Raw genomic sequence first — 27,895 nt, 5'->3', positions numbered from 1 at the left:
CATTATTTTTGTTAAATACACACAAATAGCTTCTAATCAGCTTAAACCGTCTTCTGTTTTGTACTCATCCTTTTCAAACAATTGATCCAGACACTAAGCTCTCTTAAGCTCTCCTGGATCACCAGTTTTTCCCTGAGCATTCCCCTCAGCATATGCTTCACGTTGAGGAACTCGAGGGCCTTTCTTGACGTGTTACATCCGTTAAACGGATGCGCAAACTAAAATGCTTTCATCCAAATAGTTTGTACCTAATCCTTCAGAGAACGATTCTTTCGAGATCGCCAAGGATACCGAATACTGCAATCTGAGAGTAGGAGTGCCACAGGACAGTGTTCTAGGACCAATCCTATTCTTCTTTACATCACACATATCCCTTATACTCTCTGCAGCCTATTTGCTTTCTTCAGCGACACAACTGTGTTATCCTCCATTTCTAAACTCTCAATTGCTTCGGAAGAGCTCCAGTCACACAGTCAACAAATAACTGATTGAAGCTAACTTAACGGCTAATGAAAACCCCACGATCACACGATCGTTGTCAACTTTGTTAACTCTGTTAAGTCGTGTTAGGTCGAGGAAAAGTAGGTATGTTGTATGGCTACTTAACATTGCTCTCCCAATCCCCGGAGGGTGGGTTCTGTGTTGATGTTAAGTCGAATCGAATAGCAGTGTTGTCAGACTGTTAGCCGATAGAGTTCAAGGAGGTGACAAACATGGTCGGCATGAATTGACCAGCTGGTTATTTTTTGTTATGTATTTTTATTTTTAAATAAGCTTTCATTAAATTCGGCTAATACATTTGTTTTGCTAATTTCTTAATTATTCAAAACCTCATTCATAGAGAAGGCCTGGGATTTTCATCAAACACGTTCCATCCATCTATTCTCCGAATAAACGTGTTCATTACTGGATTCACGAACCAGCTATTCCATCATCTTTTTATCTGGCCCGTTCAGATTTTGTCTTTGCTGAAGTAGGGCAGCGATTTATATGACTTAGTTCGTCTATTTTTTAAACTTTCAACGACTTTTCTAAACTTTTCTTTTTAATCTCCATTAATTTTTATTTCAGTTTAATAGCTCACCCAAGAAAAAGAAATTTTCCTTAGGAGTAATACCGTTACCCCAACCTATTTACCCTGCATAACCCACCCCTACACCCAGACTGATACAGAGATGGCCCAAAAACCTCGTAATCAACTAAACTATTGAGAAAGCTGTAATATACCAATGTAAAATGAGAAAAAATGTACTAATTAGTAGATTTAAAAAAAATCAAACTATGCCGATTGATCTGCCTATCGTCGTCGTGTGTCCGTCAAAATCTTCTTTTCTTCTTTGTGTTAGGGCGAACATAAAAACAACAAGAAAGATAACAATAATAAACACTTGATTTTGACTATAGACGTTGGATTTATTACTAAATAAAACTTAAATTATTGACATATTGCTTCTACTTTTCTGTTCATTCAAATCTCCAGATCATTCAATAATTTTTCTCTTTTACTAATTTCCTTGAGAGTTGCGTATGAAATGCAATGAGCAAACAACAGAAAATTAAAAAAATACGCTACATTATCTATATTTTTAAAATATAGAAGTTTAGAATTTTACCCCTATATTAAAAACTACTTTTTGACATTTCAGAGACAAAGTTTATTATATAGATTTGTTATCCTAAAACTAATTGATTTTAACAAACAAGTTATTCACGACTGTTTTGACTAGCGTATGTTACGAATTGTATAATCTGCCAGTAATAAATAGAAATAATTATTTGGATTGGGATTTGCGTTAGCCAACCAACATTCCACGGTTTTCAATTAACCTTTGGCTTTTCGGCTTGCTTTGACAGAATATTATAGCGTGACATTCTAGTCCTTTTCAGAAGGAAAAGAAAACATAATAAAAAAAATTAAATAAGCGCTAAGGATGCCACACCCAATGATGAAAGAGAGGTTCCCTTATGTAATGGTTACGGACCTTTTTCCACGGCCCGGATAGCGCATGTTAATCCGAACCTCTTAACTACTATAATGTTGCGGTCTGAAGATCTCATAATAACAATTTGGGTCACTGTCCCCAGAGAGAAAAAAAAGAACAAGTATTCAAATTAAGCCAGTTTAAGCGGTTAAACCGAGAAAAAATCCTGCTTATGCAATTTTAGACAAACATCACAATTCCTGCTTGTCACGCGCGAGTAAAATAAAACAATTCCTCCCGTGTAACCGGCGGGACCTTTAAAATTTGGATCGGAAATTTCAAGTTGATAGTTATGTTTTGTAAAGTAGGACAATGCGATCAAAGTCAAACACGACCTTACATAGCCACTCCTACCTGACTCAACTGCCATTTGGATTTGTCATCCAATAAAATCGATCCAGTATCAATTCAAAGCAGCTTTTTTTATTTAGGCACAATATTTTGTATGAATTCTTGTTATAATAGGTATGCGGGTTTTATCTTAAGCATCCAGCATATAAATGTTTCATAACTTCATACCCTTACATTAAAATTTATGAAACATAGAAAACTATATGTAACTGACACAACTATGATTAAAATCGTTGATATATTATTTATCAAACTGATTAGATTATGGTGTCAGAACTGTTTCCCAATTGGTAAGCCTTGCTGAATTTGAAAATAAAAAATTCTCACATTACAAAAAATGGTAAAGACGAACAAGGTAAGTTTTCCTCGGTTTGCTATAAAAATCTATTTCTTCAGTATGATAATTCCTACTTTGATGTCCACTACCTCAAATGTTAATATTATTGTAAATATATGTATTGGATGGTATAAATTAAATTTGCGCAGAATTTTTAAGTAATAAAACTTGTTGTAGACCGTAAAAGTTGGTTTTCCTGCTGTATATCTAATTATTTTGTTAGATGAAGTAACATTTTCACGTATTATTTTATTTATTTGACCGATTTCAAACAAGTCCAATTCCAACATTCCACTATGCTTACACGATACCCGTTTCGATTTTGAAAAGTTCAGTCGAGCCACGACCGAATTGAACAAATTAGCCCGTTTTCTGAATAAAGATTCAATTAAAAGAAAGTCCAGTCTCAAATTCGCATACATGAATGGGTGTGCCAATTAATTACACTCTCACTAAGCCCGTTTCTAAAACATAAATAAAAATCTGGATTGCCCATGAAATAACCCTTTGCTCACTATTATTCGATATTTTCCCAGAGGCTATGGCACAATTAAATGCAATGAAAAGAACGATAAATATCTGGTTCAAGGTAGGATAAAATGGATGAACGAACTGTCCAGTTTTATTTGGATAAATTGATTTTGGGTCAGCACTGCATAATGTTAGACTTAGACACTTTTACATTTATTAACGTTGAAATATGGTCTATTATTTTCAAATCTTCTTTAGTACAATACAAGTCTTCAAAAGGATAAAACTTGGGTCAAAACTAACTTTTATCTACTGATTGGTCGCGCACGAACGAACCATAAAAATAAGGGCTAGCTGATGGAAAAGTATAGATTGCAATTTTGGCGTGCTTGATGCTGAACCATATAAATTTGAGCTGAGTTTATGTCTTCACCATTTCTGAACCTCTCCTAAATCTACATAGAAAGGATCGATTTATAATAATGTGAGAGAATAATTTTGGGATAACAATCAATCAATTGAAACAAAGCAATCAAGAAATAGTAAACACCTGATTTAACTTTACTATCATGTTTTGGCTTTAGGATTTTTTTAAATACAGCCATTGCCACTTTTCCCATCATCGTGCTTCTTAACCATCTTGTGAATTTAGCAGTTTTAAATTTTGATTTTTTACAAATCATTGGACTAGTTTTCTTATAAATACGTTATTGGTGAATAATGAAGGTTTACTGTGGTAAGGAGGTAGAGAAAAAAGAATACTCGGAAGCCGAAGTTTGGTATTTTCCAAGCATTGCAGCCTCCTAGATTATTATTTTTTCATAGTTACTTGGTTCAGTTCATTTGTTCAATTCAAGACATTAGAATAAAATTTTACAGTTTAGATAATTATAAAGACAGATTTTATGATCTTAGACGAAACTAGACTAGCTTATTTTATATAGGACTTTATGGATATCTCTTGTGTTTTTTGTGTGTACTGAGAGAGTGGTGGAGGAGAGGTGCTGAAATGACCTAGCTGTGGATGGCCTTTGGAGCCCAACCTCGGTGGCTAAATGTATAAGATCGAGGTCTTACCTCGGACTGCCAACATGGTGATCCTCGAGGCCTGTAATAGTCCATAAGAATAAAATTACTGTCACCAAGTTGCCCTACCTCTGCTTATCAAACTAGGCAATAAAACATTTTTTTCCGTCTAACGTGGCTAGTATTTTGTTTTTGTATTTACGACAGCTAATTTGTAATTGTAATAATCACCATAATAATGTAATAATAACAAAACTTCCTCAGAAGGGTACATAAATCGTAAATCTCTCGTTCAATATTCGGCAAGATGTTTATTTATTACAAGACGACTTTATGAGGTCATGAATGTGAGGACGGTTGTAAAAAATTTCAAAATTGTAAGGAATGGGTGTCAAGTTGGATTCTTTTCGAATGGGCGTCGTCGCCTTGAAAAATCCCTGTTCGTTTAATTTCCCATCTGCATATATATTGTTTGTCGATCGAATTTTTTTCACTCGTCAAAGTAGTAATAATTAACTTATTAATGTTGAAGAATAATTTTCTACTGAACCGTTTTCGTTAAGGACATGTGCAATTCCATTCTACTTTGTGGTCTTCATTAATACTTGAAATTCAACGCTTATTTCGTAATATTTTCTTATCTGTTTTTAACAAGGCATTTAAAGGGTTTTGCGAATTTTCGAAACGGAAAATAGATTTTTTTTAAACATATAAGTATATGTTTTTGGAGATGGATACTCAATTTTTTGCCTGGCCATTTTCACGTCATCAGTTCGCGTTACCAGGGAGTGCGCATGGTTTGGGTTAGGGCAGGAATGATTAGGTTGGGTAACTTTATGATAATATAGGATTAGGCAAGATCAGGAATAGTTAAGTTAGGTAGGGTTAATGTTAGGTTAGAGTTACTGTTTTGGGTAACTTTATGATAATATAGGATTAGGCAAGATCAGGAATAGTTAAGTTAGGTAGGTTTATGATAAGGCAGATTTAAATTAGATCAGGAATGGTTAGGTTGGGTAGATTTATGATAATATAGGATTAGGCAAGATCAGGAATGGTTAAGTCAGGTAGGTTTATGATAAGGCAGACTTAAATTAGATTAGGAATGATTTTGATTGAGTAGGTTAATCTATTCTATCTATTTATGTAGATTTAAGTTAGATAGGTATTAGCCCATTTGCCTAACAGTTAATCATTATTTTCTCAGTGATTATGGGCCAAATAAAATGCATTAAAATGGTTAAATATCTGATGGACTGACCACTTTCATCTAAATAAATTGACTTTTTCGGCGGCACTTTTTATTAAATATTATAAAATAGAAAAAAAGACAGCTGGATTATTTTAACATGTATTTCAATCTAATCGTAAAGGATATTCTGAAAATGTAAAGGTAGTTGAAAAATAACGTAAAAATAATAAATTGTACTAGTTAGAAAATCTATGTATAAATGTATATATCAACTACGTAAATATCAAGCAAGACATTAACTATTCTTAGTAATTAAAAAACATAATAAATATATACAGAAAAAATATTTAAAAAAATATGGCAATGCAAGAAAGAATGAAGTGTAAACTACTAGCAAAGAAATAAAAGGTAATTAAAAAAACGAATGTAAGCCGAAATATCAGGCGAACACATTAATCTTGTTTTGTTGTAAAAATATTGATTTTAATTGAATATAAATGTACGTAATAAAAGATATCAATGTTGATAGTGGAAGAGGGCTGGAATTAGCCCAAAATGCATTTATTTTAATGAAGAGAAAAAATTGGAGTTTTCAATAAATTAACAGCATCATCCATGGATGAGTAGGAACCAGTAAAGCAAAGAAACTTAGAATTAATTAATAATATTATAAATGTTTTATTGTGTAACTTACAAAAACCCACAACGCATGATCTTGGCCAATTATCATAATTCTTGGTATATAATGTTTTAAATTAGTTTTTTTTAAATGAACTTGATGCTGTTTGTAGGTTTCTCTTCCTTTCTATCAAAGCCAACATCAATTTTATCTAAAATAATAAGAGAATGGCCTGGGGATAAATTACAGCATTCCATACATACTACGTAATACGTTTTAAGCTCCCCAAAGCTACGCTATATATTAAATGGAAAATAAATTAAAGATAATAATAAAAATCTGGTTCAGGGTTAATGGATTGGATGCTGACCGAATTCTTTAGTTATCGATGAATTGATATCATGAGCCTTCAAAACTGGCAATACAGAAGTGAAAAATAATTTAAATTGGGCGGAATCACATTTGCATAAATAAAAGATAAAATAATAAACGAGATAGAACTTATGTAATTATAGAAATGTTTTTAAAAACAAAAATATTGCCAACGTTTCATTTCTGTTGTTTTGTTCTTGCTGTATAATTATAATTTTTGTCAAATGATTACGAAAATTGCATTGATAATAATAAATAATAAATTTTAGGTTTTTGAGCGATATGACAATCTTGCTCCAACAGTGCAATGAGTCTTTGGGTCCTAGGACACACTTTTGGAGAAAACAGGAACTGTTTTGATGCAGTACTTATAGTATAATATATATCTTATTTTGTGTTTCCGGCCGCGTATGTTAAAAGTGAACGTATTTATTAAAGTGAAGTGTACGTGTGCGTGATTGATGAATATCGAGTACTCCACCACCCTACTTAGTTGGGGTATAAAATGTCCTAGCTGTTGACTGCACCTGGAGCTTCGAATAAGTGGCAAGCTGCGGCAAGTCATAAACTCAATCCTATATGTGTATTTATGTATAAGCATGTATATGAATTGATATTCCATAATTATTTTTTAAGGAGGGTTCGCAACAGCAGAGGCTATATCAACCAAGCCCATTTGTAAGTATGTCGGATTCGAATGCAGGGCCGCTGGATTCGAACCCGGGACCTTTACCTTACAGTGATGAGCGCCGTGTCAACGCCTAAACCGTTGCGGCCACCGACGCCCCTATTTCTTTATTATTACTTAATTTTATACAAATATTTTTTCTTCATATCGATTTCAGGGATTCTGGCAGAAATAAATTACTAAAATATAAATTGACTAATGATGATGTATAACTTTAACACATAAAAGTTTAGAGATGATAATTGACCATATTAATTATTTTAATTAATTATTCATTTCATCTCAACGAAGTCGATAAAAAGAATAATTAATTGATATAACTATAACATTTTAGTCACATTGAAATCAGGAAAAAGGCCAATTCGAAAGCACAAAACTGAAAAGTATGATTTCAAAAACAGTAAATTCTGGTAGAAGAATGAGATATACTAAATGATAAGAATAGGATAACTGTTGTTTTTCTTGTTTTTTTAGTTAATCAAATTATAATAGTTTTAAAATGCTTGTTTCATAACTGTCTGGAAATTGGATAATGGTTGTTTTTTGTTTTTATTTTTCAAAAACTCCTAAGCTATCAGTAGTTTGTGTCATTCATTATCATACTGTTACGTGACAGAAAAATAATGCTGGAAGTGCCCAAGGGAAACTTTATAAAGCACATACAGATCAAAATAAGAGCAAATTATTCGAGAGGTGCGAGTCAATGTGGACAGCAGACTTGGTCAACAGATCACTTTCTCTGGGCGAGGAATGCTGTTTTCATTACGTCATTGCTAGGTCTAACTTCACACTGGACATCTTCATCTAGGGAATAGTAATGCGTCTGGTCTCGCTTTTTAACCCCCTCGAAGCCTTGTCCCCCTTCTGGCAAAACAATCCTCTAAATTGCCAAATATTCCCAAAAGAGCAAACCCTCTCCTATCGATGCGGTACCGTTAATTACATTTTATCCCTTTGAGAGATAGTATTGTTCATTGATCACGCCATTCCCAGTGTTCTCGCAACCCGTGTCCAAACATTCAAATTTACATTTTCACATGAATCCATTGGGTATCTGAAACGAACAAGGCTGGTTGTCTCCTTTCTCACATTTTGTACAGTATTTCTCATCGCACATAAACGCTTCTGATTATATTGTAAATTTGTCTTTTGAAACGTACTTTTCATGAAATTTATATTAAGTAATACAATGAATTAACGAGGGAAAACGTCTAGAAGCAGGTTGACGCCAAAATGTTAAATGTCGAGGACTTCCATGCGAAAACCGGTTTTCCAACCAAAATAAAACCAGAAGTTCATTCTTCTCCCCTTTTACATGAACTTTGCGAAGTAATTAAAACTTACAGGGACTATTATTAGCCTGTCTATACATTTTTAAAATATATAAAACTTTATAGACCAATTTAAAATTACTAACATGAGGACTTTTTTTCTCCATTCTTCTCATCGTCGTTTCTTCTCTTAAAGTGAATACCGTTCATGATTTAACAGACAGACCATTGAATAACTTTACTCCGAGGACTTCCATGAATTTAGATCAGAGTTTGTTCAAATTGCATTTCTACAGTTTCCAACCAGTTACGTCGGTGCCGAAAAGAAACCGCAAATTACATCTAAGTGGCGCACGATATCGGCGGAGTCATTTTTTAATGAAGGATCTAAAGGATCTCGTTCAGGTTGCGGCTGCAGGAATCTTAACACCACGTATGAAAATGTCAGTGATCAACGGTCGTTACTTAATCTCACATTTACCGCCGTATTAATTTTGCATAATACCAAATTCAATCACAATTGTCGTTGTCCCATTAGGACGAGTCCGAGTATTGCTGAGATTTTGAAAACATAATTTTTTTTAACGATTGTATCTAATGTATACAATTAATTTTTTCTTATTTTTTCTTATTGTATTATTATTATGTATTGTTATGTATTATTATGTATTGTATTATTTCTGTACGCTTAAGATCTGAAAATTGCGTTTATTCTGTGACAGAAAGATAAATATTGGTGATTATTAAAGAAATAGTAACTCTACAAAACATAAAAAAATATCTTTTACATATTATATTCTTTAAAAGAAGAAATTGTATCATATCAGCTCAAAATTGGTTTTACTCTATCAATTGTGACCCTGTTTGGCATCCAGAATAAGAAAAAATTAATATCAGTTAATCTTTACATTTTCATATTTGTAAAATTTCTAAACTTAGAAAGTTTTCTTCTAAATACATAATACAGCCTGGAATACATTAGGCCAATTTGAGGATAATGATGCATTTAGAAAAAATTCGAAATGTATTGTTAAACATTCTTAAGTTATTGCCAACCAATACGTTTTTGTTGGTACAGATTTTTTGTATTTAACTTTTTTTGAAATATTGTATTGTATATTTGATATTCTTAATAATACTATTTTTATTTCCCATTGCTAAGAGTAGTCAACTTAAAAATTCCCGAATTTTCCAAAATAAATTGATACCCCAAGGCTATAACTATATTATTTTTACCTGACAAACTACAATTTAACTAGTATGTATATTTTAACGTGAAGAAAAAATTCTTTTGCGTGATCGTTTTTTCTCGTCATGGATTTTTCGTTACGGTGGAATGCGCAAGAGTTGGGTTAGGTCAGGTTAGATTAGGTAGGGTTAGGGTTTACTTTTACTTACTTTCAGTTAAAGGTTATCCATAAAGGTTATATCCATAATTCAACGTTTTCCCGTGAAACCGGGAAAATAAACGATTCTTTCTAACATAGGCTTTTGAGCTGAATTCACAATATTTTCCGTGAAAATTTCCCATCATTGTCTTCGGGTTACCGTGGAGTGCTCATAAGTTGGTTAGAGTTTGAGTTGGATATACAAATTTCTTTTGCGTGAACATTTTGCGTCATGGATTTTGTGTTATTTGGGAATGGGCATTAGTTGGTTTAGGTTAGGAATGGCTAGGTTAGGTTAGAGTTAATACTAGGTAGTTACAAAAGTTTTTGTGCATTAATTAATTTGATAGAAAAGTTTCTGTCTTAATCCTTATTCGAATCTGATGTAATGCATATATCGTTGTTTACTTTGACTAATCCTTTATTTAATTGTGTACACCAATTGTCTGTACTTTTCATTCCATTTTATAAATCTCACGGAAATGTCGGAAGAAAAATTGTCATTCTTGGTCTACTGAGGCACAACTGAAAAAAGGACTAAATGCGAAAACAGCAGCCGAGAAAATTTGTGCAGTGAAAGGTGAAAATGTAGTACATCGCAATCCTGCAACGTTTTAGTTCAGGCGGTTCAATTCTGGGAACAACAGCCTTCAAGATGAGTCTAGATCAGGTAGCCCTTCAGTGGTAGATGATGCTGAATTACGCTAGTCAGTCAATAGGAATCTGTATGCGGCCATTTAAAAAACCTTAACGTCCGAAATATTCGCCCCAGATCAGATCTTCAAAACTTGTCAGCCGCCCAAGTTCAACGAGTTGATATCTGTAAAAGTTTGCTTCAAAAACCAAAAGATGATAGATTTTGGATGAGAATTGTAACGAGCGATGAAAAATGGATATTTCAAAAAATCCTATTCACCGAAAGGATTGGCCACGAGGTACAAGCATAGGTTCGCCAAGATCGATTTGGAAAAAAAAGGTTATGTTTTGTGTTTGGTGGAGTTATGAGGGTGTTTTGCACTTTGAGCTCGTTCCAGATGGCGGGGCTATTGACGCAGAGCTTTACTGTGAACAGCTCGAGAATTTTAAAAGTGAAAGACCCTGATTTGCTCCATCGGGATAAAGCGATATTTTAGCAAGACAAGTCCTGTCAATCGTTCACGTTTAGCCATTTTTTTTTTTAGAAATGGAGGGTGTCCCACCCTCTGACAGGTAAGACCCCGTCTGACTATGGTTTTTTCCGGTCAATGGCGCATTTTTTAAAAGGCCGGAACTTCGAAAACTACGAGGATGTCAAATAAGGGCGTGAGGAGTACTTCGCCAAGCAAAGACTGTATCACCACCGAATTCAACTTCTTGCAGAAAGATGGATTAAAGTAGTTGATACTGATGGCCTGAATTTTGAAGAATAAGTTTTATGTTTACATTTTAAACTGATATTAAATGAAAATTAATTTATGCGAGAAAAAGAAAAAATAATTTTGTAACAACTGTATAAGGTACGGGTTAAGTTACATACCCATGATTCAAACTTTTTGCATGAAATAGATATAATATAAAATTTTTGTTTTAATAGTGTTGATCATCGTAGTAGTTAGTCAAAGAAATTAGTTTTGAACATTCGGAAGTCCAATTTCTTATGATACATTTTAAGCCAATTTTGTAATAGATTAAAAAACCCACAAACATACAATATATAACCACCAAGGTTTAATATTTTATTTAACTAAGGTTAATTAACTTTTTATACTGAGGTAGGTCAAGCATGTAATGTTAGGATAGGTAGGCTAAGGGTATGGTAGGTACTTATTTTAGGTTAGGTTAGAGTTACTGTTTTGGGAAGGGTTATGTTACAGATCCAGGATGTAATGTTCTTCTGTGAGACGGAAGAAATATACGATTTTTTAAATAGTGCTGATCGGTGTAATAGTTTGTAAAAGGAATTTTGGACGTTGTGGTGGCCGATTTCTTACACACCGATACATTTACATACGAAAATTCTCTTTGTTATTAAAAAAAGTAGTAAAATTCTCAATAATTGTGCCTAGTTCTTTCCTTCTCATTTTGGATGAGTTGGCCAGATATAACGATTTGGGAGGGGGGGCTTTTTGGATTTCATCTCACCATCGGTGTACAACCTAAACGACTTGAGACATACTATTTTTTACAATGGTATCAAACCTTTTGAGTTTTCCCTCCTTTTTGCCATTTGTCAAATGTCGTGTAATCGGATTGGATTCTCGACGACAAATGAAATGGCCACTTTAGTGAAGTATAGTTCATTTTAATTAATTAAATTCACTAATTTCGTGGTCCGCTTGACCAATTAATATATTACAATTAATTAAGGTTTTTAGTTGAGATAAAGATCACTTGTCGCCGAGAATCCAATCAGATTACACGACAATTGAAAAATGGCAAAAAGGAGGGAAAATTCAAAAGGTGGGGTTGAGATGAGAAGTTGGTGTCCGAGTGGATCGAGGCCACGATAGCTCAAGTGGTAGAGTAGCGGCGTATCTAGCCGAAGATCGTGTGTTCGAATCTCGCTCGTGCCATTGACTTTTTTACCTCAGCTGAAAACCTTAATTAATTGTAATATACTAATTGGTCAAGCGGACTACGAAATTAGTGAATTTAATGACGTAGTAAAGTGGAATAATTGAATGGTTTTATAACTGATTGGGAGGGGGGGTTAGTTTGCTCAAGGTAAAACTATAAATGGCAATTAACAGCTGCATATAAAAATTGTGTAATATCTACAAAACAATTGCGAGTTGTAACAGGTTTGCGTAACTTCATCGGATCCCACGACAATATTCGGATATATCGGAAACAATTATCACTCTTTTGAACTTGAAACGTAATAGAAAGGAATGATATTCATCTTTCTTCTCATAATGGGAATGGCCTGGACGTGATCTCCTTACGGGGACCGTTTCTTTGACTATTTTCATATCTTTTACAAGGAGGAGGAAGGAATCGGTGTGTAAAAGGGCACGTTGCGAAACGTTTATGTTACTGTGGATGTAATCGACTACAAAGGACGAAGAAAGCTCTATGCGTGTGCGTGACTCGCTCAGACCGATAAGAAGATCAAACCTGCCACACATACCTTATCGATCTTCCTCTGCAGGAACTGCATATGTCAATTTTTTTAATCGATTGTTATAGATACTTGAGGGTCGATCGATCTTTGAAAACCCATCTCAGTCATCTTATTTTATTAATAAATATTTTTATCTTACACGGTCGACTGCCTGTTGAAAGCGTTGTTTTTACGACCCGGAAAAGGAAATTACTTATACAGCCTGCCTGAGTGAATATTGAAATCTATATGGTTTCGCCGAACACAGCACTCCAGGTCGAAGCGGTTTCAGGAAAGTTTATATTAACAAATAGGTTTTCCCGATCGAACGACTTTCTAATAGCCAGGAAACAGACTGTCGCTGCATTAAACATTGAAAACAACAAGAGGTCTTCTTTGGATTTAGTAAGAGTGGAAGGAAGTTATTATGTCTTATCTGACTTCTTTTTAATCATCTTCCTCCCATTAACAAAATTTTATTACTGATTATTTTACAAATTTTTAACATCCAAAAATTGTGAGGTCTTCTTTACATCTGCTGAGTGATAATTTAGTTTGGTCGTATTCGACCATCCAGTCGTATGACCTCGCTGGTTTAGTCGGGGCGGTATTTATACACGTTCTACACGTTGGTGCCCAAGATCTCAAACCCCCTCTCAAACCCCAATAATCATGGAACTATCTTAGATAATATTCGGGAGAAGTTGATGCAAATCGAAGACAGTAATTTTTGATTGGGTCCAGGCACACATCGGGATTTTCGATAATGAAGAAACTGACCAATTGGCAAAATCGGCGTCAAGGGATGAAAGTCTCGAAATCTCCTACTACAAACACCGTAAGAGCCTTTTTCAGAAAAGACTGGAGCAGGAAGCTTTTTCAAGATGGGAAGAAACATGGCGGGAAACGACTAAGGCGGCCCATACAAAGATGTGTGTCCCCTCCCTGGCCATCAGGAGGAAGCTCGTTTTTCCGGACAACTACAAAATCATTCAAGTGATTTCAGGTCATGGCAAGTGCCTGGCCTACCGCAAACGGTTTGGACGTCCCTTCATCCTCCTGCCCTAGTGATGGTCAAGCTGAGCAAAACTTTTTGCATATAGTATTTCATTGTCAACCTTGGGAAAGAGAAAGGAGTCAGCTAAAACAGCACTTCATTTGTATAGGGAGAGGCTGGCCGGTTCCTCCATCTGAATTGCTTCTGAGCGATAGAACGTGTTTGTTGGTTTTGTGGATAAACTGGACTTGGACTTGAATTAATAAACACAGGTTTCGATGAAAAACAAAATCTAAAGCTATCATTTCAAATTTCACTTTTATTTAATGCATAATTAATATGCTCTACTCTGCAGTAAACACGTGCAATAGTTATATGGAACATGTAGATTTGATAAAATAAAATTCCTTCCTGCAGGGCTACTGTAGGGAGGGAAAAAACTCTCATTCTAGTGGAGTACTCAATATTTCACCATCGGCCCTCTCATATAACACATTCACTCTAATAAATTCATTCACTCTTACTAAAACAGTCCTGTGTTCTCCACAGAACGGAATATTGACCCCAAGACTCGTTGCCGTGCGCATGCATTAAAAATCATTTTAAAAAATGTGGGAGCGTCAGAAAAGCTTGTAAGTATCAAAAGCACGGTCGATTGATAGCTACTCGGAGGATCAAAGTTGAAATTATTCTCCAGAACAATAATAACCATACAAGTGTGACACATGGACACTTACTTTCGGGCCGAAGGACGCTAATATGTCCGGCATACAGTGGAAGGTAGCTCTATGTCTCTCACTTAAATGGGGGGCTCTATATAGAGAGCGAGTCCGATATCTGAATTGCGGTTGAGCACCGCAAGAAGATTTAAAATGTCGGAATCCTAGTTGAGTTAAAAAACCTTGGACAAGGTTATCAAACCTCTTTAAACTACTTTTTTAAATCATTATCAACTAAAATCCATGGTATATACTGGGATTCGAACCCCAGACCCAGCGAGGTAAATACAAGTCGGACGCCCAACAGTGGTTCTTCCTCGGTTGTTGTACCAACCATAAAAGCGAATATAGACAAAAATGATCGAAAACGACCGAATTACTACTGAATTTTGGAATACAATATGTATTAAAATGAGAAAAACATCTTGGTTTCTAAAGCTTTCGTAGTTCACTTGCAGTTTTGAAATATCGATCCGTACATCTTCAATGTAACAGCCTTATAACACAATCACGATCTGTTAATTTATTATTTAACAAGGTTGTTTTAGAATTTTTTCCATCCAATGAAAGGATATAATTTGTCTGATATTGCAACATACATTGTGACCCATTAATGTCCCAAAATGATCAACGTTTATGATGACTTTTAATTACATGGATTTTTTCCAAAAAATGTCCTGCCTTTTTAAAAAATTCTTCGAGGGAATTAAATGTTTTTTAAATCAACTTATTTCTGCAAAAACTAGATTGTGGCAGATAGGCATTACGATGGATCTACATTTGATCTTGGGTTGGAGTTTTTTTGAAAACATACCTAAAATCTTGGATCCTTAGAAATTGCACATAGAAGCAAATTGTATCACTACCTTTGTCATTTTTTAGTGTATTGCGTTTTGATTTAGTACATAGAACTACGGAAAATACCAGTGAAAGCCGTTGTTCCTTGTTTTTGCGCAATGCTTATAAAATAACCATGTCAGGACCATAGACGATTTTAGAAAAACGTTGATCCTTAACTTTTGTTTTTTTTTATATTTATTTTTTATTTACGCCCCTTTTACACCACGGGAGTTTCTTACTGTCACACTTGTCGAAGTGGGACAAGCTGTCTCGTGTAAAATCCGGTTGGACCAAACTGAGGAAGAAGCATAGTGACATACCGTGAAACGAGTACAAAATTCCAACGCAGCTAAAGCTAGGAAACGTTCTATTCCCGAGGCAAAAAAAATGAAATAGTTATGTCACCAATTTCCCAGTTTGGAATCTGCCCCAGGACCTGTTACGGCTATAATTGTAAGTCCTCGCTTGCCAAATATCACATAACTGACGGTCTGGATGCGATGTGGAATTGGATCAACTCGTAAAATCTCATCGGTGTTTTCATAATGGTCTGACCTTTCAAAGAGACGAAAGTAACGTTAAATTTTTTTAAACAGAGCAAAGTTTTTTATTTATTTGACCATTTTCCGCAGAAAAAAATGTGTATTTATATAAATTTTGTCTATATAAATGATTGTTGTAGTTTGGTCATTTCCGATAAATTAGGTCCGCTTAACCTTGATGCTTTTCGTTCGTGTGGTTTCCAGTGATGAAATGAATGGGGTGATTAACCAGGACTTAAGTCCTTTAAGAAATCCTGGTCTGTCTCACCGAGCAAGGATATGCAGACCACGTTGATCGGAAACGACAAAACTGTATTTTTAATGTTCAAAGAAGACCCAACATGGAAATAAGAATAACCTTCTGACAGACCAAAACTGCGACTCTAGGCAGATCATCATATCAAATTCAACACTCAAAGCAAAAATCTCACAAGCTAAAGATTTTTATTAGTCGGTTATTTACAAATCCATATAAATATTTAACTCTTAGATACCCCTTATTATGTAAACTTGTCTTCTAACAGACATAATAGTGTTATTTAGTGTTATTTTTAATTTGGTTTTGATTGCACTTATGTTAATCTGTACGGCAATGGTCGACGGGGTACTTCGTTCAATGCTAAGTGCAACAACTTTTACTGCGACAAAACATGGGAGAATACAACTTACAACATACAATATGCCTGCTAATTCTGATCAATGATTCATTATTCTTCCGTATGTGCATTTAGTTTCATTAGCACTGTGTTTATTTAGTTGGTCATTATTTTAAATGTCAATTTTCTTTTGGTTCAGATTATTGATCTATGTTTTGGCCAGAGCAAAAGATGCACCTTGACCCTTTGTTTCCTCTCTTAAACCTCCTTTCGTCCTTTTTCCAGCAGTCTGATTTCTCCGTCTCCCAGTGCGAATTTTTTGAAAAACCACTTCTCGGCTCACATCTCCTCTTTTCTAAAAAACATCTCCTGTGAGCATCTCTCATTTCCCCCTTAAATTTTCCTTTAATATTTCCCAAATTTCCCATCCTATCCATCACTTCCTGAACCATAGGTCGTTCTACGGTGTTGCAACGGGGCCCAACTTCGCCAAACCCTACGTTTTTTCTTATTTCCTTTTTTTAATTTATTTTTATATCCAGCCAAAACATTCTTGGTCCTCCGGGCCGGATATGAACCAGTCTAGTTAGTCTATTGACAACTGTTAAAAATATAATCGATGCTCTGTCCTCTGATTAGCCTTATAAAAACCTGTTGTATTAGTAAGCAGGTTTCACTCTCCACTCTTTTGAAGACGTAGGCATTTTCCAGTTTTGCACATAGCATTGTGAACTCGTCTATTGTTCCTACCTCTCTTAATGGTTTTCTTGGAAGATTTGTGTTTTTAAAAATAAAGTGCAGAATTATTTTTAGTTGTAACGAGGTCTATATTGCTCAAGACTAGATTCCTCTGATTAACCTTAATTAAAAAAATTAATTATTCAGAAACCGTGAGATGCGGTCTGGTGTGATGTAGGTTTCAGAAAAACATTTTCTTTATCGTGCCAACGTTTCGATCTTTATTGAGATCACCTTCAGGGCCTGGGATTTACAAACATTGTTTACATTTAACAAATACATTTAGGATGTGGAAAAGTGAATTTATACAATGCAAAATATGCCGAACCATTACCAACACATTGTTTCCCTTCGTCGGCTCTTTTCACCTCAAAGAAGCCGACGCCTTATACAAAAATGTCTTTTCTATACCGACTTCCTTCCCCACCCCTTCAAAATCCAACGTGTATAAACATAAAACGCAAAGTCTCACTGGACTCTCAACTCGACACGCAAGATGGCACAATTACACAGAAGACAAACACTGAGTAAGTAGAAATACTTTGATTGAATATAAAAAATATATTTTGCATTGTATAAATTCACTTTTCCACATCCTAAATGTATTTGTTAAATGTAAACAATGTTTGTACATCCCAGGCCCTGAAGATGATCTCAATAAAGATCGAAACGTTGGCATGATAAAGAAAATGTTTTTCTGAAACCTACATCACACCAGACCGCATCTCACGATTTCTGAATACTTATCGATTAACTCACTAATCACCACACACTTATAAAAAAATGTTTCGTTTACAAGGAAATTAACGATCTAGCGACTATTCTCAAGAAAAATTCAATTCAAAATTTCTTGAATTGGATTTGTATTTGAAATAGGTAATTAAAGGACACAACATTAAATTAAAAGGATGATTTTAAAGTACGAAAATGTATATTGGTAAACAGGTTTCACATCCCCAAGCTGTTTTTTTACTTTTGAAGACGTAGGGATTTTCCACTTTTCCACTTAGCCTTTTGAACTCGTCTATGGTGTCTTAACTCTCCTTTTAGTTTTCTTGGAAGATTTGTGTTTTTTTTAAACAAAGTACAGAGTTAATTTTTGATGTGTAGTGTGTTTAAGAGCTGTCTACATTGCCCAAGATTGGATTTTCTTACTGTCATTTTTCATAGCTATTGCAAGACAGTTGCGTAGGATATGCCCTGTTGTCTTTTATAGTTGACAATGATCATTGGAATTTTTAATTTGAGTAGGATTTCCTTTTTCACCCGTTGGGTTGTTTTTACGATTAGTTTTTTATTTTTCTCATCCCTAGCGTACGTTTCCAGTATTTTTCGTATTCTTTAGTAATCCGAGGTTGTAGTTCTTCTATAATGAGGCTAGAACTTATGCATTCTAGGGTATTTACGAAGTTACAGACAAATTTTTTGGTCTCTATGGTTGATAAAGAGCAATTTAAAACTGCCTGGCTATTAATATTATTATTTTTGCACCCTTGTGGTACTTAAAACTAAAAACTTGTCATTTTTGTAAAGATTTGTGTCTATTTTTGATCTAAAGTCTATATTGAATTAGTTTTTGAAAAAAAGCCCATTTGTAAGTATGTGGGGTTGGAATGCAGGGCCGCTGGATTCGAACCCGGGACCTTTACCTTACAGTGATGAGCGCCTTGTCAACGCCTAAACCGTTGCGGCCACCGACGCCCCTCTAAAATAGTTTATTAATAAACTAATTGTTTTGTTACTTATTAACTAATTAATTAAATAAAATAATTTTCTACTTATGGATATTTCTGGTAATTAACTTTGGCATTTTCCAACATCGAAGTGATTTTATGTAATTTTTCACCCATTTTTCCGAATGTTCTCTATGGATCTGTAGGTTCTAATTAATTAAACGTATCGGAAGTAATAATTAATTTTTGGTATATTTATTTAATAACAATTATGTAAGTGTAGTCATTCGTGACGAGAGCTGGACTTTAATTTGATGCAGAATTTAATTAAAAGATTGAGTTCCGTTAAAAAATCCAAAAGACTTTTATTTCAATTTAAAAAAAAAGTGCCACCCTGAAGATGATGTGGGAAGTAATTATAATAAGTAATTACCTCAATTAAGGTAATTATATTAAGGAATTTTAAAAAATTATTAAATGACAGTCAACAAAATCAAACAAAAGAAAGCAATTTATTAAAATTTAAAAAAAATGACCGCAACAAGATCAATTTTCAATTATAAGACTTTTTGTTTTAAACATAGTATTGTTGAAATCGATGGTATGATGTATGAAGTATGATGGATGTTTACTTTGGCGAATATATTGATTATTGCTTTAAGTTCTGAATTTATTCATAGCAGATGGTAATTTGAAGGCTCTTCTTCCATGTCAAAATCCATATTGGAATTTTTGCCAAATCACACATGGAATATGGACTGTCATGGAGGCAAACGAAACAAGAAAATTTTAAACGAGAACATCTGATGAAAAATAAGCAAAATAAACCCTAAAAATGTATTGTTTTATACCATCAAAAATTAGCACCGACATATATATTTATAGATAATTACTTTATATGAAACTTGTTTGAAAATGGATGGAAATCTCCAGTTGTTGTTTTATCGTAAATAACCAAATAATACATAAATGTCCAATCCCATTGCAATTATTTCTATGTATAACGACAAACAAAAGCTACTTTTGTATTGAGACCGGCACGATTCGACAGTGGTATATTTGCCCTGGTAGAAATCATCCAGAAAATAACACGTTTTTCTATTTGGCGAAGTTGTGCAACGGAACAATTTTGTATACGTCCCGATTGTTATCAGGCAAAAACAGAAAACTCGTACCGAAATTGACTTCTTCCTTTGTTGGCTTCCTTGGACCAGACCATTTACTACCCTGTTCACAACTACTTTCATGATTACTATCTTTATCGCATCACGGCTTTTGGACATGTTATATAGCGAAGTACCTATAGATTACTCTCTTTTCAAAAAATCATGTCACGTTCTTGACTAGAGCATCAATCATAACTTTGTCGGCTTGTAACACCGGAAAAATATATGTTTAACTCGGCACATTTGTACTTTACACCTAGTCGTGAACTTGTAATTACGATGTTTCCGGAAACATAATCTCGTTTTTTTGATAGATTTTGTAATTTGAATCCCTTCTTATGCAGCTTTAAAAAAAAAATTGAAGGTTTAACGCTGGCATTTTTTCACATATGGGTATCCAATATTTTTCTGTTTTATGGTTTTATGTTATGTAAAAGTCACGATAGAGTAAAGTAGAGCAGGAAGGCGAAACGCATCTCTGAACAAGTCTTAAAAGCGTAGGTGAACCGAAATTGATTGCTCCTGATACGATCAGTTTACATGATTTATCACTTTTCCTTATTTTTTATTATTTCTTAATATATAATTTATATGAACTTTCGCCTAAGAATTTAAATTGCCGGCTTGGTTTAAAATCTCATTGAAAATTTATATCATTTCTATTACCCTTTCATAAAATCGATTTTAAAATTTGTTACAACCAACTGTCTTGGCTTTTCGTCTATTTAAATCAATTTGCTGTATTCGACTTTTTGAAAATATCGATTTTTTTATCTGTGGTTATTCGTGACTTAGTTCTTGTTACGCTTGGCGTCTGCCAGCTTTGCATCGATAAGATTCGATCTCATAAATAATTTACAAACAGATCTCGGTAAATCAAAAACATCTAGCAACGTGAAATTGGGGCACAAAGTAGTAAGGACAATTGGCCAACCGAATTAAGCGTCCGCTCGTAAAATGGGATATTTCAACATATTAACGACAATGGACTTGTGAAAATTTGTTGATTGCTCAATTGTAAAAAATATAAAAAATTGTCCATTACGGTTTTTGTTCTCGAGAGAAATCTTACCATGTGAAAGAGTGTGTAAAAACGTTTATAACAAAGTGCTTCATTGTCCTGTCTTAAATTACTACCACAATAAAATCTTTGCCCAGGGTCAATCCATTAGGTCAGGACACTGAGTAGAAAAACTTTTTGTTTTAGTGGAATCGCTCGTGCTTTTAATTTTTTAGATTTTCAAAATGTGTCAGACGAACCCCGTCATCAACACATCATAACCCAAAATAAAATATAATTAATCGCTAAAAGAAGAACCTAAGGGTAAATATGGTTGACTAAAACATATGGCATATTGGTTATACAGTAATAAAACCTAAGATATTCTATGACCCATAAATCTGGTGAAAGATCAACAAATTGATGCCTCACACGGGCAATGACTACAATTCCATCAGCTGACTTTGAAACACCATTAAAGCATTATAGGAAATTATTAAGGAAAAGCTCATGCAGCCTCCAAAAACAAATTGGATGGGGATTAAATAGTTCGACATACAACCAGGGAAATATTCTTTCCAACATCCTATGAAATTTTAAAGAACTCCAACACGAAATAAATAAAACAGGAAAAAAACAAATATATACAGATGGCTCCAACTTGAAGGACATTGAGTAACCACAGTGAAGTAATCAGGTCAGGTATATTCTCTGCTGGGAAGTACACATACATCGGTCTTTTAAGCTGTTGATTAGCTCAGCGGTTATGCTTTAGAAAACCTTAAAAGAGGTTAACTGACAAAAACAACCTCATAAAATCATTTAATACGGTTACATCCAAAATAATCACTGAAGGCAAGGCATACAAAAACTGAGAAAACATAACATTCTGACAAATATCTTGAATGCCCTAGAACCTTCACTTGGGATAACAAGATCAAACATATCTTTTAAAAAGATAGTTCCAACTCACAGTAAGTTGTTTTTAACGGACCGGATTTCGAGCTTACAGCTCATCATCAGTTTGAAGAAGCTCTGCAGCCAAGTTTAAAAAACAAAAGAAGTAAACGAACTTCAGTACAACGCATAGTAACCTTAAGGATAAAGAACTCTACCAAAACTGGCGAGTATTGCTACAGTTAAACATGGTAAAAACACTCAGAGGAGTTACAGGGTCACTGGCATTTTAGAAAACACCGACACGACATGGTCACATTCAATAATGTCTAATTGTAGGTTATGCTATGAGAAGGAAGAAGCAGACACTCATATTATCTTCAAATTCGAAGCTACCACTCAATGGGGACATAACTAACAGTACCAAAAAGACCGGGGAAAAATGAGTGCACCAATGACATACAGTGAATGACTTCAAATCTTAAATGAGGGAGGGAGACAATTGAACTGAACTAAGAAACTTTGAAAAGTACTTTTCAATTAATTAAGGCTTTTAGTTGGGATAAAAAATTCAGTGTTACGAGCGGGATTCGAACCCACGACCTTCAGCTAGATCCGCCGCTACTCTACCACTTGAGCTATCGTTGAGCTCGATCCACTCGAACACTAACTTTTGAATTTTCTTTTCTCAACCCCACCTTTTGAATTTTCCCTTCTTTTTGCCATAGTTCGAGTGGATCGAAGTCACGATAGCTCAAGTGGTAGAGCAGCGGCGTATCTAGCCGAAGTTCGTGGGTTCGAATCCCGCCCATGACACTGACTTTTTTATCTCAACTAAAAATGTTAATTAATTGAAAGATATTAATTGTTCAAGCGGACCACGAAAACTAGTGAATTCGAAAAGTAGAGTGAGCCCAAAGGATACAGCGCTGGGAGTATACGAAACCCCTCGCTTCGTAGTATTCTCTCATCATCGCCATCATCATCAAGAAAAAGAGTCACATGAGACATTTCTCCTCACAACATTGTTTCTGACTAATTGTTCACAAAATTTCATTGTTTCTAATTATTGTAAAAATATATGTTCTCATCTTCTTTCGAGAATTTGAAACAGCGTAAGAAAAATGGACTTTTTCGATTAAAGAATCTCAGTAATTTCTTATGAGCCCATTATTTTCCGCCTTGCACGTTTCACATGGTCCTCGCCCACATAATAGGAACACAATGCTCAGTCAGAAGAAATGCACTTACACGGAAGTGTTCAATAACACTCAATTACAGAAAAAAAAACCAGTCACTTATTATATAGGAATACATTATTACGTAAAAGTTACGCACATCCAGATATAATCTCATTAGGAAAAACTGTTGAATTGAAGTTTGAACGTTTCGTTGATTTTTTTTCCTACAATATAGCACACTTGAATAACGTAAAGTTTAGCAAGGAAGTGTTTCATTTAGAGCGTTGTAAGATTCCCCTTGCTTTCAGGAGGCAAAACAATTATTATTACACTTTTTATATATTTTACATGAAATGATTGAAGAATAGATCAACTGAAAGCTCAAACGTGCTAGGTTTATTGTGACTCTCTGTCTGTAAAATAGTTTAATGTTGTTTTAAGTTACCCTCCCTTAATACTACGTAATATAATTTTTTTGTATAAATTACAACTTGGAGATTACACTAAAGACAGTAAAAATTGAGTAATGATGATGATGGTGAGGAGGAGGAAGAGGATACTACTACAGCCTTGTGGCTTACTGTACTTGTCCCAGTTCCTTAGTTAAAGTTCAAAACGCATAGAATAATTATTTCCTTGTCAATTAGGAACTGTTGACCAAAAGAATCTTAGGAAGGCAAACTACTTGATGGGAATCGATGTTTCGTATCCCAAGCACGGCTTACTTCTGTCTTGTTGAACTTTACCTAGTTCATTCAGTTCAATTGACTCGATCATTCTCTTAAGAAGGAGTGTTGACCATTGAATATCATTCGAATGTGATCAGGATTATCATTGAAGTGTTTTCTCACATTCCCGCGCTCGGTAACCTTATCTCTTGAGTTTTCTCCTGTCTAATTGTCACAATGTATGCCTGTAAGGTGCGGATACTTCAATCATGGATTTGCTTTCCCTGGCACCTCTGGAGTTCATCCATTTCTCTTTGTGGACGTTTATGTTTGATTTTGTAGATCTTCCTCTGGTCATTTCCAGTAATTTTGGACTTCTGTTTTCGTTTGGATAAGACCCATCTCTGGCAAAAACAGCAAGGATAGGCAATCTAAAGTATCAGAAAGAAACAAACTGCAATGAGACAATAGACCAAAAAATTCCATAAACAAATGAAATTTTTGATATTTTGAGCTATACACTGACGAGCTTTCAGGATAATTATAAAGGATGATAGCAGCAAGACAAATGCACTAAAATTGATAGCACGAACAAGAAATTATAAGTTATGGTAGCAGTAGTTAGTAATTATTGTAAGATCCCCCTCAGGCATGGACATTTGATCTGCTTTTTGCACTATCATGCACATTTCAGCTTCATTTAAGAACTTTCAGGTCATTGATTGTCAGCTCTACAGTTCTTTTTCCTGCGGCATCTTAGTACCCAGGATGGTGCTTCGTATCTGAAGATAATAAGATAAAATGGGTGGCCATTTCTTCCTCCTCACAGAAACTGCAATGAGGACAACGTTGAATAAGCCCATGTTGTTTATGCGTTTTCCCAGGTGCCAGTGATCGGCGTGGAGTACTCACACCCTGAGTTTAGCCTGTCTAGCTGTACCAATGTGTTATACTTTTTTTGGTTCTTTAATCATGCGTTTACAATGTAGGTACATTGTACGTCCTTTTCTACATATGTTTTTTGTGGACCCATTCTGAGGTGGAGGAGCGTATGATCTTGTACAAGTATTGGTTCGAGGCTTATTTAAAACCTTGCAGATCCACCTTTGGCACCCAAAATATCGTCAGGTTATTATGTTTTCCCCAGGTTTTGAACGCATTCACCGATTGTTTTGGATGTGACATTTGACGTTTTGATGGTTTAAAGGCCACTTAGCTATCTGATCCTACTAAATTAAAAATATCTTAAGTCTGAAGATTGAATTTTACAGAATCTAAATTTTTTGACTCTTTGTTTTTCAAGAATTCTTCTAGTTTTTATTTTCTTAAGAAAGTTTTCGAACCAACAACCCTCAATCTTATGTCCTTTGTGATAGTACAGTACTCCATTGTTGGATCTTTGTTCGTGAAAAAGAGGGATGAATTTATTTTTTAAAAAACCACCGTACCTTCATGATGAATATAAGTCACTAACTGTTAATTATTGAGAAATCGATTAAAACAGTTTACCCAATAACTGTACCTCTCATTGTCCAAAAATGTGTCTCAGATGAACATCATTTGGATACTATATGTATAAAAGATATGCTCTTTATTATAAAAGAACTTTTAAAACAAACAAAATTCTTTGTTTTTCTTTTCGGAGCAAAATGACAGATTCAAAAATTATTAATTACAAAAATGCAGTTTTTTCTTCTTGGTTTTTGTTAACTGAGACAGTTGTTGGCCATTTCATTAAAGATTTATAAAAGATTAGTAGAAGTTGTCACCAATACTGTTTTTCTTTATGGCATGATACCCGCTTGAATAGCGCAATTGGATCTTTGTTAATGTAGTTTAGTCGAAACGTAAGAGTTGATAACCCTTCAATGAAGTTTTTTGCGATAATTAATCTCGGATTCTTCATATCATGGGTCATTTGGAAAAGCTGAGAAACTTTGAACGCAACTTTCAATGTATATATTCGATCTTTTTTTTGTGTAATTTTTATTCTCAATATGGCAAAATCCTTGATTGGCAAATTCACTGACTTATTAGGATTCCTAGAGCGAAGGAAATCATCAACGACCTGTTTAGAAAGTACTTCTAACCTGACTTGAGGGATTTATGCCTCAAATATGTGTTTCTACCTCTAAAAAATCGATTTGTGCATAAAAGTTGATTTTCGAAAAATAATGACTTATAGGGTTACTGAAATAACTGATTCCATTATTGCAATTTTGATAAAACATTGAATAGAATAGAACAGACATGCTTTTGATTTTTTTTTCTTCAAAAAACTGTATACAAATATGAACTGTGCAAAAAGCATACATTTGAGATACCAACGGTCTGCTGAGGTTGACAAGCATAATATATATATAGTATTATGTACTGTTATTATAGATGCATTGAATCCTATAATTAAAAGAGCCACACAGAAAAAATAACAATACAATAAACAAACGTTTACATATAAAAAATTTCTTAAAATGTACCGCATAATTGGCTTAATAAATGTCCATAACCCATTTATACCTTATAACAACTATTAATAAATATATAAATATTATATGCAGTACTCAATTTAACATTCACAAAGTAAATATACTTTGAATACCATTAACAATACCCACACAACACAAGTTAAAGATTCAAACAGTAAAACACAAGAATAAATAGTTACAATTACAAATTGTAACTTCAAACATATGAATAAATAAATAGTTGAATATATTAATTTAATAATTAAATTCTTGCGTCAATTGATTTATTGATTTAAATATTCAAGAAATGTATTCCAATTTAATTCGAATGCATGTAAAAAAGTTTTTCTGTAGTCCTCAAAATTGGGCAGATACATACAAAATGAAAAACTGTTCCACCTGTTAACTAATTGAAGCGAGAACACATTTCTCTCCTCTAGAAAAATTTAAATTTAACATTTCGCTTCGAGTTTTCATAATTATAGATAACATAATTAATATTTTAAATACGTGTTTTCCCCTAGGTCGGGATAAAACATTGACTTGAGCTTGGAAAACTACCTTGAAACTGCTAACTAATGAAATTATTTATTTTATGTATTATTGAATAAATATTGCTTTTCAAAGGGTTAGATAATACACAAAATAAATCTTGTTTATCTAAAGCTAACATCGAACCAAACATCTAAGATAATGTTTTAAAATAATTATCAACTTTATTATTGCATTTTTTTAAATAGAATTAATTAAATCAGTAAATTAATCTAATTGTGTTTATTACAGTATTTATCATTTAGCAGAAGTTCGAACGCCCTTGGTTGGCTTATTTTTATTCTCACGGTTATTTTTGCTTACCACCCATTAATATCTGATTATCGGACTAATTTATTTAATTACCAAACGAGTCGTTCTTATCAGATGTTTTCGAGCCGGGTCAATTTTGTCCCTTCGGGTGTTTTAAATCTAGAAACGGGTTCGAATTCAGTCTTTACGCCCTGTGTGGGCTTTCCTGGAGGAGCGCCAAAATTTTTGCACATCCTCGCGAATACCTCTTTCGGCCCCCGGATCTTCGAGTCGAAAGATCTAAGGAAAGTCTCCCAGCCCGGATTTCATCCTTGCCGGAGCAGCTGTGTTGCAAAGCTCGGGGGGCTTGCGAAAAACGAAAGTCCCAGGAATGGGCCGCGACCGGAATTTCTAATGAACCTTCCAGTTTTCGGCCTGACGATGACCGATTTATCACGCAGAGCTCGTTTTAAGGGAAAAACCGTTCAAACTTTGACGCCTCGTGCTTAAATGCTTATAAACATTGTAAAATTATTTCCATATTGTAATTCCCATCCTTATTTAAATCAAATTTAATTTTAAAAACTGCTGATTGGACAGGAAGTTTGCCATCATGATTTAAAGTCATATTTCACAGTTTTATAGTAGAAATATAATGAGAGGATAAGGTCATGAAAGCATGAAGCAACACACCACCTGTATTAAATTTTAAAAAATCCTTATTTTACAATCCCAAGGCCAACTGACGACTCTTTACCCTTTAAAAACCATCATTACATATTTTAATGTAATGCCGTTTCAAATGATAAAATAGAATCAGAAAGTTTGAATAACTTGTTTACAAAACTAGG

At 34.2% G+C, this 27,895-nt stretch overlaps 2 protein-coding genes across 5 annotated transcripts in view; one reads left to right on the top strand and one right to left on the bottom strand.

The window, feature by feature from the left end:
- The window catches only part of LOC106663605, a 167,761-nt gene that overhangs the window by 119,245 nt on the left and 20,621 nt on the right, over window positions 1–27,895 (top strand). The window contains exon 2 of one of the 3 annotated variants that reach the window (XR_002910249.1): window positions 6,620–7,013. The exons of the other annotated variants lie outside the window; for them this stretch is intronic. The gene's annotated coding sequence lies outside the window, so the exon portion shown is untranslated. Of the gene's footprint in view, window positions 1–6,619; window positions 7,014–27,895 lie in introns of those variants that run through there. 3 annotated transcript variants of the gene reach the window in all.
- LOC106663599 (serine-rich adhesin for platelets) overlaps window positions 1–27,895 on the bottom strand; it is a 113,044-nt gene that overhangs the window by 74,387 nt on the left and 10,762 nt on the right. The gene's annotated exons all lie outside the window — the stretch shown is intronic.

The sequence above is a fragment of the Cimex lectularius genome, unplaced genomic scaffold, assembly GCF_000648675.2.
Source record: "Cimex lectularius strain Harlan isolate CLEC.00 unplaced genomic scaffold, Clec_2.1 scaffold89, whole genome shotgun sequence".
Lineage (NCBI taxonomy): Eukaryota > Metazoa > Arthropoda > Insecta > Hemiptera > Cimicidae > Cimex > Cimex lectularius.
This window is presented reverse-complemented; position numbering and strand designations above follow the sequence as displayed.